Here is a 13050-nt window from a genome sequence, read left to right as displayed (position 1 = left end):
AGATCAGAAGTATATTATATAGCAGTATATTTAACTGTGGGCATGGAGTACATTTTTATCCCCGTGTGACCCAAACCCATCTGTTGTGTTTGCTGCCATCTGACCACAAAACCCAGTCCAGTGTGTAGGTCCAGTGTGTAGGTCCAGTGTCTGACAGCTGAATGTGCTGGAGTGTGTTCTTGGATGAAAAAAACAAAACAAAACTATTTTTGGAGATTGTGGTGCTGTTTTCTTTCTTTCTTTCTTTTTTTACAGCCTTTTTAAGGCTTTCTGACCCCAAAACTTTAAGAAATTATAGACACATCCTCTTCCAGGCAGATTCGTAACATCTTTAGTTGGAACTTTTTAGGTATTGCCCTGATGATGGAAATGGGGATTTTCAATGCTTTAGCTATTTTCTTACAGCCACTTTCTATTTTGTGAAGCTCAACAATCTTTTGCTGGTTTTCCTCATTGTGATGGTCGGATGATTCTGGGAATTTAGCCTTTACGTGTCCTCATATTCCTACTTCTGTGAAACAAGAAGTCATAGCTGGACAATTTCATGTTCATAGTCACCAATATGTGCTAACATTTTTTTTTTTTATGAATCCATTTTTAATAGGTTGTTATGTAAACATACCTTGATGATACCAGAGCCCGTCTACGGAGAGCCTGTCCACTCCCTATTAAGCCCTATTGTACCGAATTTTGGTTGTAGTACCACCAGAGTTCCACTGGGGGCGCTCGCCATGAGTGCAAAATGAATGGGAGTCAATGGGGCTAGACGGCTAAATTTGTCTCTTTCACCCGATTGCCGTTGAGAAATCTCAGATGTGATTGTAGATTTTGCAAGTTCAACATGGGTTTTAGGTCGAAAGTTGAATGAACGAGTACTTATGTCGTTTTGATTTCTTACAGGTTGAGTTGTTGTTGCCCATAACACGCTAGCATTCTGCTAATGACGTCAGCATTCTGACGTCATTGACATTTTGAAAGACTTTTTTAAATCAAATAAGTGACTCTAAAAAATCTTAACACCCAGCAATGTGTAATTTCTTTGCATCTCCTTTCGAATACAACATTCAAATTACTAGACAAAAAATTATATCCTGAGAAAAGTGGATTTTGAGGGGTATACCGCCATTGACCTCCATTCATTCTGCACTCGTCCTGTGAGCGCCCTCATATGGAATCAGAGTGGAACTGCAACCAGTTCAGAAGCCGGAAGTGTAGTGAGAGTGAAGGACACACTGCTCTAAAGTGAGAAGGCGTTATAAACACCTTATGCCCGGTACACATTGTGTGATTTTGTGCTGTTGTCCCAGACTAAAGATGACCAGTCGTGTTGATTTCTGTGATCATGGCTGCTAAACAGCACTCCTGCACCGTACAGCGAGAGAGGTTCAGAGACGGCTGTTGTCACGGTCTTGCGACCACAGATAACCAGCGATAATCACATTTATATTCTCCTCTTTCGCTTCCTCTTTTTTCAGCGAACATAACCACAATTGCCAAAGCACGATTCATCTTGCTCTCTTTGTTCACCGCTAGCTCATGCTGATGACTGTTTATTCTTCTATACTAACTTGTGTCGTAGCCTATGATTCAATAGGTGTCATCATCGGACAGTCTACATACATGCCATACCCCAGTCTATTAGAGCCATGTTGTACAGTGTGATTTGTAATGATCTTATAGGATTGCCGAAACCGCACAGGTTGTAGCTGGTGTTACTCAAAAACATCTCACTTTTTGTATCAATATATAGCCTCTTTGTATCTCAAAACGTCAACTTGTGTGCTGTTACTTTGTGTTCCCTTTGAAAAACAAACTAACATGAAAATATTATTGCGTGCACACACAGTGAAGTCTTTGAGAGAGAAGGGGGTAATCTAGGAAGCGAGGTTAATTTGCCGTCACAAATCCCCTGAACTCTCGGTTGATTAACCCAAAGCTTGCTCACTCGAGGTATGCAGGTCTCAAAACCTGCAGGAAGTTCAGTCAACCTGGGGCCTGTTTCAGAAAGGAGGTTAAGTGAAAACTCTGAGTATGTTAACCCTGAAATGAGGGAAACTCTGAGTTTTCTGTTTCAGAATGGGAGGTATGTTAAACCTGAGAAAGCAGAGTAAGTCAAGCCTGTTTCAGAAAGAGAGGTAACTTATACTCAGAGTCAGTTACCATGGTAACTTACTCTGTGAACCTAACCTGGTCGGGAGCAGGTTTTCTTCAGTAAACCCAGAGTTTCTTTCGGTCTCCTCCCCTTTTTAAAGAGGAAGTGGTGTTTAAACACCTCATTCATTCTTTCAGTACATTTTTATTAATAAAATTAATCTTTTATTAATAAATAAAATATTGCTTTTTTTTTTTTTTAAATAAGATGAAGTCTATATAACTCCTTAACTGGCAACTGAAAACACAGTAGTATATTAGAGTTACATAATGTAGTTCTAAACAAATTCAACAGAATTAAACTGTGGCATTTACTGGAAATCACTGAACTGTTCATCTGTGCAACAGAAGTGGATGGACCGTCCTCCTGCTGTTCTTCCACACTCTGAGGGAGGGAGAGATAAGAATACCCGTTTATACTTAGATTTAAACTTAGATTTAGACTTAGATTTAGACTTAGATTGAAAAGTAGCTTTCCTGTAGCTCAGTGGTAAGAGCACTGCGTTAACAACGCAAGGTTGTGGGTTTGATCCCAGGGGATTGCACATACCTATGTATAAATGTATAGGATAATGCAATGTAAGTCGCTTTGGATAAAAGCGTCTGCCAAATGCGTAAATGTAGATTCTATAGGCTACTCCACGTGAAAAAATGTGAATGTGTAGACACATAATATTAACATTACCTCTGTAGCAGCAGAAAGACTCTGTAGCTCTTTATCCCCATGTGATGAGCATTTGGTTGAGTACACTTTATAACACTATTTGTCATAATTTCTGGTGTATTGAGTAGGCGACTTACAACTGCCTGTGGTTCTGTATATATATAACCTTTATTTAAACAGGAAAAGTCCCTTTGGAGCCTCCTGTCTGTTGGGACAGGAGGCTCCAAAAGACAGATATTACCATCAGAATCTATTGGGACCAACAAAAATCCTAACCCAAAGTAAAATAAATGGAAATATAAAAAATAGCCTATATAAAATATAACACATATGTAAACCTCTTACATTTTATGAAGGATCTTTGGGAGTGACTGGCTCTGAAGTCCGTCCAGGAATTCCCTCAGCTGTAAATGCTGCTGCACTGCTAGACACTGGATGCTTTAGTTATTTAATATGTCACATGTTTGTAAAGCCAGGTAGCCTACACCCATGATATGCTCAAGCCTTACTTGACTGAATTATGTTTTTATATTTAATTTTCAGCTGCTGCCATGTTCTTTTAATACCTGCAGGATTGCCCCTACATGAAAATTAAAATTAGGTTGAATAACATACTGTTCTTCCAGTTTCACCTCTGATATTATAACAGTTGGGCAAGTTACTTGTATTACTAACTACAAATGACATCTTCAACATTGTAATTAGATTAATGTAATAATGACTATCTTTAGAAATTATTGGTCTACTTATTACTAATTGCTAAATCCCATGTCAACCTTAAACACTTGAACAATACAAGGAGAGACAAGAAACAGCACTTTTAATGCTTTCAAATAAACAATATACAATTGCATGAATTATTCTTGAATTGACCAAAGTGTGTAGAGGGAGAAGGTTACATTAAAAATATAACTTAAAAATGTATGTTAAATAGCCTATACAGAATTGTTCTATAGTCTAATACAATTACATCAGATTTAACTTTAAATTACAGAATAATTAAGAGTAATCCCTTTAATTAAATTACAGTATTTAGATTACTTAGTAATTAATTACACCCAACACTGTATAACAGTAATTAAAATGTGAAGAAATATGCAGACCTCTTTTTGTCTGGCGCTGTTGCCATGGTGACTCATAATATCTGTGATCCATTGATAATGGCTTTTTATAGTTGTGGTGCACGCGCTTAACTCAGAGTCAGTCAACTCAGAGTTGATTGAACTAACTAATTTCAGCTGTTCTGTAACCAAAAACTCAGAGTTTCCCATCTCAGGGTAAGTCAACTCAGAGTTCAAGTTTTAACTCAGAGTTGGTTGAACCTCTTTATTGAAACAGGCCCCTGGAGTATGAAACTCAGAGTTTCTGTGACCACACAAAAGGGCTTTTCGCACTTGAATTAGTTAACCCTGGGTCATTTTAAATCCCGGGTTAAAGGGAATCCTGGGTTATCTTTATTCACGTTTCACACTGCTCAAAATGTAACTGTTAATCCTGGGTATTCTTCATAAACTGCTGTTTCACACTGTATGTTTCTAAATCCTGGGTTTACGACGTCCTTATTTGCATAGGCTAGGCCTATGTGCGATGTCAGTGTCACTGATTGGGCAAGCGCAGAACGTGACCTGTTTACATAAAGACTCTAGTGTTGCACGTCCTCAAATTACACATTGCTGTGACTGTAATAGTGTTGGGCGATATGCTCCATTTCCATATCGTCCTATCGTCAACCTGTGAGATCGGCAATACACGATATTATCGTGAGGGGGCGGGGCTTACTTATTTGATTATTAACTTGCTTATTTACTCATCAATTTGCTTGTTTTATTATTTCGTTTTATATATGAGAATCTTTTTCTATTTTGCTAGCAAAGGTGGAGTATTTATTAATAGGCTAAATCAGGTTATTTCCCGGTATAGTGAGGTAAAAAAAAGATCCTAATCATTCTCGTATCTGACTCGGAGTATTTCAACATGTCAGCGGAAAATTTATGGACACACATTATCCTCTCATGCCGTTACAGATGCAGCATTTTGACTGTACTTCTGCACGAGATGAGAACACGTTTTAATAATTTCTTAGGTCTAGAAAGAGTCGGAGTCTGCGATATATGTCCTCCTACCAGTGCTCTCTCTGTCTGGATGCACTTCACATATGCGCAGCGCACTTCAATAAGCCCAAATAACACGGGTTAATGTGTTGTCGATCGGTTATACTTAAACTTATGACTTGACTCCGATAAAGGAAAACGGGTTAATGTGTTTACATGACCACATACATTGTCTGTTTATTCAGCATAATCAAGTTAATAACGTGCATGTAAACGCCCCTCATTCCCTGAAAATGAAAGCAGAAACGGACTGAGCTTTCACTGCATTAACGGCGCGTTCTCTCTGAGACGACGGTGGATTGAGTGTAATGTAAGACCAGTGCTATTATATGTATTTGATCACACAAACGGCCAATTCTAAAAATAAAAATAAACCTCACAGAATAAATGTGATGCGATCTGGGAAAACCCGTCGGATGTCGCGCTGGGCCGTTTTCAGGAAGATCAAAAAATAGTTTGAATGTCAGTTTTTAGTCCAGAGTTTCCGCTAGAAAAAAATGGTGCCGGTCAAAGTGACCGGCAGACATTTCGTTTTCCGGACATTTTGATGATATGCCGGTAATATATTGCCTCTTAATTAGTCAAGTTGAGGAAAACTGGAGGCAGGCTATGTAACTTAAAAAAATGACATAATCAGGCCGTATAGAATGCAACATGTTTATTAGCCTAACTTTCAAATAGACGGAAAAAAAAAACATGAACGTCCGATTGGCGTCAATCAACGCCAATTGTTTTTACTATGGTTTCACATTCATAGTTTAACAAACCAATCCCCCTTCCCCACATAAAATATCTGAATATCTCGCGGTGTAAATAGCCGCATTTCCATTACAGATTTGCGCAAATGTTTTGCGCTATTATCTAAATATCGATAAAAAACTATTGCGAAATGACGGCGTTTCCATTAACCGATGTTATGCGACTAAACGTCCTTTTTTCTCTCACGATAAGTCATTTAAAAAATCACGGCAACGGACGTTGGTTTATATAATATCACTGCCACCGCATTAGACATTATTATTATGATTAATGGAAGGAGACGTGGCGTGTTATCCAAGCATTAATGGCAGGGAAAGACCCTTGTACTGCGAAAGACACATGGAGTTTCTGGGTGTTTCGCCCTCATTTCTGCTCCGAGGTTTTGATTGTGGCATTTATTTGAGATTTAGAATCCAGTATTCCTATAGGCTAATTATTGTTTCTTTTATGAATTTAATAAAGCACTCTGTCTCGTATTCTGTCCAAACGATCCATGTAGGCTACTTTTGTCCATTCGTTTTTCCTTTTTTAACCCGTAATTGAAATACGAAAAATGAACGGTTGTCTTTTTAAAACGCAAAGTTGAACACCAAAATTTTAATTTGAACTGGCTACACAAACTGCTGCGCAAAAAAAGTAAATACCGACGCATTTTCTGATTTTTGTTTATGACTTTTTGCCCCTTTATTAAACATTTAACATATTCACAAATTAATATGGAAAACATGTCGATTTTACTGGTTTTCAAAGGCCAAATTAGAACCTGGAATTGATGTTTTTCCCGCAGTGCTGAATGAGAAGAGCCATTAATAGCCTATTATAAATAAACTATTGTTTTCTAAGTGTCGGCTAAAATCACATCTCCATCTCCGCTGTTAAGCAGATGCGCTTTTAGAGAGAAATGCACCTTTCATACAGATTAGGTACATAATCAGAAGGTATTAGCTTTCGATTCGAATTTGTTCGTTTTAAAGTGGACATTTCAAGCTTTAGCCTACATAGGCTATATTTTGTTTCAGTTCTCACGCTCCTGTTTATGGAGATCATGAAAGTGCGTCTGATTTTTATTTTTTTTATTTTACAAAAGCACAACGTTTTCTTGTTATTGTGAGTTTACACAAATAAAAGTAGTTGAGAATAATGTATTATTATTTTCTGTATGACCAGAAATGACAGAGTATTTTAAGTTGTTTCCACTGTTAATAGGAAAATGCAAGTGGTCACGCCCGCGCCTCCGTGCCATGCAGTGCGCGCTCCACACTCAGCTTTGTTCCTTTTTTGCATAAAAGCGTCTTCTAAATATAGCTTATTAAATGTTATAATATAATAAAATAATCGCGTCTTCTAAGTCAGGTGACTGCAAATGCGCAAAAACTGTTTCCATTGCAGTTTTGCGAAATATTCCTTTTTCGAATTGCCTGAAAAACCACCTCATGCGAGCATAAAAACGTTCTTGCGATAAACGGGAGTTTTTGCGAAATTAACGTGTTTCCATTGTGCGTATTTTTAATTCGCAATTTCAATTTGAAGGGTAGCCTAATGGAAACGCGGCTAGTGTCTCTCCGCAACTTGCAATGCGCATAAGCCGCGTAACCTTGTTCTCCGCAAGGCGACTTCGCTGCTTCGTCTTGATCCGATTCTGCTTTTTCTCCGGTGGTGGTGGAGCTGTCTGGACATCTGAGGCTTCAGGCGTTCCTGATTCACCATCGTCCGTCGCGTCTGGCCTCTGAAAAAAGCTTTTACGGCTAGTCTGCCTGGGCCTGGCCATATTTGAAACGTCTCACTCATTCGTTCGTTGTTTAGGTCTATATTACAGCCGTTTTAGGCGTGCGCTTTATTTGAAATGCAGCATGCGATGTTGTTTAATAACTTTCAAACGGTAGAGCCTGTTCCTTTATAAAAGCCAAAGGTCGGTGTATTTTTGTTTTATACATTTTAGGCTTATTCTCAAATTCAGATTGTGTTAGGGGGGCGGGATTATTAGGTAATTTTAATCGGACAATTTGACCGGAGAGATTTAATTTTGTCGGACATTTCATTTTTTTTCCGGCCAATGTCCGGTAATTACCGGACAACGGAAACCCTGTTTTAGTCACAGTTTATTTTTCATTAAATTATTATTCTATAACATCTTGTTTATCATCTCTGAGAATATCTTGAAACCAGCTCTCACATGGTATCAAAACCTGTAATAGGTCAAATTTCACCACATGATGGGTTTTCCCCGACCGCATCACATATGTATCATGGGGCACTAACACGAATACTGCATCAACAGTGGCATCTGTAACAGGAAACCCTTATCGTTGCATGATGCTTTATGCACGCCGCTGTCAGCTGTCAGTGTGAGTTAGTCCAACATTGAGCAGCGCAAGATAAACTAAATTAAGACCGTTAAGAGGGTAGCAAGTGTATTGGGTTATTTGTTAGTTGGTCTACTCTGCTCTGATTGGTCAGATGGCCCAGTCTGTTGTGATTGGTCTACTCTGCTCTGATTGGTCAGATGACCCAGTCTGTTGTGATTGGTCTACTCTGCTCTGATTGGTCAGATGACCCAGTCTGTTGTGATTGGTCTACTCTGCTCTGATTGGTCAGATGACCCAGTCTGTTGTGATTGGTCTACTCTGCTCTGATTGGTCAGATGACCCAGTCTGTTGTGATTGGTCTACTCTGCTCTGATTGGTCAGATGACCCAGTCTGTTGTGATTGGTCGACCACTTAAAGTTCGTGTCGGACACAAATGACCATTACCATATCTGAATTTCAGTTCCTCAGCACTTGATACACAGTGATATGAATAGGGCTGCCCCCGACTAAAGATTTTTCTAGTCGAATTGTAGTCGTTCATTTAAGCCATTAGATGACTTAACACATTTATATTAATTGAATTGCTTAAATATATACTGGGGTGGAATATTTGGCCTATTTCACGCTCAAGCGCACACAAAAAGCTCGCCGCAAAGCATCGGCCAAAGTAATGATTATAAATGTGTTGGCAAAAATAGCAAGGAGACATTTTAATTGTTTATTAATAAACTAGTGTTTTCTGAGTCAGTGTCGCTGCAAAGATGAAGTTGACGATGCTGACTCATCTCCGCAGTAAAGTGGACACACCTTTAGAGAGAAATGCACCTTTCATGCGGATTACATAAGCAGAGAGTATTTGTAGACATTTCAAGCTTTCTATAGATATATTTCTCATGTCTGTGAGGCAAGTGGACAAAATTAATATTTGGTTGTTTCTGCTGTTATCAGGAAAAAATGCAAGTGATCGCGCCGGCGCCTCCATGTCATGCAGTAAAACACTTCAGCTCAAACACTTGGATGTGCACCTAATAATAGCGCACGTTTATCTTGGAGAATGATAGAGTTATGTAAAGTTGCTACTACTTTCATGTTTCAAATGATAAGCCATATTTGAGGTTGATGGATGATAGGTGAACGTTTGGATTTACTGCCCGACATACTGTAATTACCACAAGAACCCGCCGTTAACGATCTGTCCGTCACAGACTGCGTTACTTCGCCAATTCCTGTGGAGTTTTCTTTTTCTGCGACTAACCGACTAATAAAATCTTGATCGACTAACATTTAGTCGATTATTTTGGGGCAGCCCTAGATATGAACAATATTGATAGTGTCAGTTTTACAGTATCAATTTGAGTGCGAGTCTTCATCCTTTTGGAAGTGCATCAAAGCGGATTTGCCGTGCAGAAAACAGCCGCTTCTCGACATGAATAACACGAGCCAAACTCTTCCAGTCTCAGCTTGCAGATACAGTGTTTGAGGTTCAAAGCAGGCGTTGTTTGAAATGAAGACCATAAGCTGGCATTATGCAAATTTGTTACGAAGGTATGGAACAGGAAGACTCGTTTCAAGCAGTTCAGAATCTTTTTAATTTTTTTATTTTTTAGGAGACAATAACTCCATTTATCTGCACTTAGGTCTTTGACATTTACAAACAGCTATATTACACACTACATGAAAGGTAATATCTGAAAAGCACAATAACGGCACTTTAATGCTGCTACTGAAACAGTGACTGCAGAGAAAGCCTTGCAACACATCAGTCATATCTCTCAACTAATCTCTAATCACTCACTGTATAGTGTGTGTCACATGAAGCGCCACATCCTGCGTCTCATCCTGTGATGTTGCTGACACGATGTAAATGTTTGATAACACTTTAGTTTAGGGTCAAATTCTCACTATTAACTGCTATTAGCATGAATATTACTATGATATTGTCTGTTTATTACTTATAAAGCACATATCATTGCCCCCCCAAAAAACAAAAGTTCCCAAATTAAGTGTTTCATGACCCTTTAAGCCATGCCATTTAACATTTCATCAGTTACATGTTTATCTTGATTTATTGGATGTTTTACAGTAAAGAAATTCTAGCATATATCTGGGATTTTAGGAGAAATTGATTCAGACAACAAACACTGTAATACAAGACTGTAATTCTGGATTGCTCTTGAATTTAAATACATGGTTGAATGCATCTTTAAAATAAATTGCAAATTGAATTGTATCAACACAGACCTACCTTGAATTCTGAAAGCAAGTGATGATTAATGCTTGCATGCCATAAGTCAGAGTGATTTTAACTTTGTTAAAAAATAACCAAATTGCCAGTGAAGAACTACATTACCCATGAGTTCAGAGGAGAGCTCCACCTGAGCGGCTGCTGTTACCATGGCAACGGAGACTGCGTCAAAGAGCTCGGCAACCGCCCACTCCTGTGAAGCATCGTCAATGATGCGATCAGAGTCACTCTCCCAACATTATGCTATTTATATAGTTTGATTTTAGCAATAGACCTAAATAATATTGTTTTTGCTCACGTAACCAAAGCATCATAGTTTTGTTTCTCACACTTGTTAGTCTCTGACACTGACTGCATGGGCGTAGCCTCTGTTTTCACAGTGTGTTGCTGCGTGTGAGAGCGAGCGGCTTAAACACGGATGGATCAATGTGGAGAGAGAGAGAGAGAGAGAGAGAGAGAGAGAGACTCATGGGGACGGTAACTATGGTAACTGATGGTGAATCCTGTGGGCGTGCAGCGGTTACCATAGTTACCTCCTCAGGTCTTGGGTGTGATGATGATGATGTCAACCAGCATGCTAGACTGTCTCTCTCGCTCTCTCTCTCTCTCTCTCTCTCTCTATCTATGAATGAGTCAGGCTGCACTGAAGCAGACGTCCCTCTCTTTTCTCCAGTTCTCTCTCGTTTTCTGTCGTGCTTCAGATCTCAATGTGACGAGCGAGTGAGGTAGGCAGTCTGTTATGAATTTTTGTCTTTCTCCTTCTCACAGACTCTATTGTTCCCTGTGCTACAGTGTGTTTAATGCAGAGAGAATGCTTCGTGACAGAGCGGCTCTAGATAGTGCAGTGCTTTGAGTGGATTTATTGCGTCAGTGATAATTTACTGCGACTTCTGAGAGGCTGAGCCGTGTGGCAGGTTGATATTTGCTGGATGATCAATGGCGTATGTTTTGAGAAGGTGCAGGGGATCATTAGATGTTTGTTTCTCAGAGTGGTACTTGTCTCCCGCCATCCATAATCCATCCTCATCAAAACATGATTGGGTCAGATTTCTCTTGAAGTAAAAGGCATCATGGGCTGCTGAAAAGTAGATGTTTCCCTGGATTACAGTGGCATCTTTTCAGTTATTTGAGATTGTAGACTGCAAGTTTTGCATTTCATAACAGGTATGGATGACGTGCAGACTTGCGCGCGTGAGATGATTCATACCTAGTGAACGCACAATAGATCATGCGCTTTCTGTTTTACAGCTTCTGTTTTTTTAATATTATAAAATGGAAGATGGGATCAGTCTGTGACAGCTTAAATGCTAATGTTTTTCTCTTTTCTCACAGCACTGATACAGTTACGATATCAGTAGCTCAAGTAGAATAGGCTTAAATAATGTATAGTAGCTTAATGAAGAGTTTTAGTGACCATTTCCCACTTATTCCAATTCTTAAAGGAAGAAGAGAAGGGCCTAGTGTTGCTTTTAAAAAAGCAAACTGGTACCTTTTTCAGTCCTGTGTAATGAGAGATATTTCGAATTTATAGGCTAGTCCATTTTAAATAATACTATTTCACATATATCACCATGGCATAGTTCAAAGACAACTGGAATAAACACTGGAAAGACAAAGGTCTTTCTTCAGAACAACTGGGAACCTCATGAAATCAAAATAAGCACAGAGAGTATTAATGAGTCTGATCTTTGCGGTGTGATGAGCACTCAAATTCTGCGTATTAAATATATGTTTTAAATGAAATATTAATCAGAAAACAAGAAATTGCTAATATGTTTGCTTAAACCTTTTGGGGGGGACAACATCCACAGTCAGTTTTTAGAGAATTTACTGTTTTGAACTTCCTTTAAAGAATTTATTGGAAAGTAGTGGAAATCATTCATGTTCCAAAAGCAGGGAAAGTTCACAATGAACCATTCAGTTATTGTCCCATAGCATTCCTTGACAAAGTGTTTATGTAAAACCATGATAATGATGATTATTATTAATAATGGTTAATGATGGAGTCCAGTCATCTTGTAAGTGATGCTCTGTGTTGATGCTCAGAGGATATGCGATTGCTGAGAATGCATTTGATGCAACTTGGACGTACATTGTTTCGCTTTCACGGCTGCCTACTTTTATTGATGACTATCAGTGAATACAGATCGTTTCAAAGCAGCTTTACAGTGATAACAGGAAAATAATGCAACAAAGTTTGTTTCTGCTGTACAGCAGCTCTACAGGAAATTAGCATCATAGTCCAGCTTAAGTAAGTTCAGTGATGGTTCATTTTTGTTGCAAAAATGTCTTTGACATTTAATAGGGTCTGTTCCCATGAATAAATGACTTGTACAGACATTTTTCATGCCAATTTATTTCTCTGAATCTCCAAGGGAAGGAATCTGAATTTGCTGTGTCTATTTGAGTGTGCATTAATTTTTTTGATTATCATATGGCCCAGAAACACCAAACAGCTCCTTGTCAATATGTTAATTTCCAACAGTGTCTGTCATGAGGATTATTTCAGCGATTAGCTCAAGCTTAGATTGAAAGACTCTAAGCCCATTTCTTGAAAGCCTTCCAGTTCTTTCCCGTCTGGTTGTTTTATTTATCTTTCTTTGGTTAGGCCTTTCCTCATCATCTTGAGACATCTGCCATCACAAAAAGGATATCAGTCATGATTAGCGTGGTAGCGTCTGTTTTTGCATCCCATTGACACTGACTGAACGTGGGCATATTGTGATGGTACGCTCAGGATAAACACACGACACATTAAAACTGCACTCAGCTGACGCCCCCCATGATTCCCAGTAAAGTGACGTCTCCAGCGG

General features: G+C 38.9%; 1 protein-coding gene across 5 annotated transcripts in view; it reads left to right on the top strand.

The window, feature by feature from the left end:
- The window catches only part of pam (peptidylglycine alpha-amidating monooxygenase), a 56752-nt gene that overhangs the window by 540 nt on the left and 43162 nt on the right, over window positions 1-13050 (top strand). Inside the window, exon 1 of one of the 5 annotated variants that reach the window (XM_082156844.1) lies at window positions 10208-10962. The exons of the other annotated variants lie outside the window; for them this stretch is intronic. The gene's annotated coding sequence lies outside the window, so the exon portion shown is untranslated. Of the gene's footprint in view, window positions 1-10207; window positions 10963-13050 lie in introns of those variants that run through there. 5 annotated transcript variants of the gene reach the window in all.

Source organism: Leuciscus leuciscus, assembly GCF_965113295.1.
Source record: "Leuciscus leuciscus genome assembly, chromosome: 24".
NCBI classification, from domain to species: Eukaryota; Metazoa; Chordata; class Actinopteri; order Cypriniformes; family Leuciscidae; genus Leuciscus; species Leuciscus leuciscus.
This window is presented reverse-complemented; position numbering and strand designations above follow the sequence as displayed.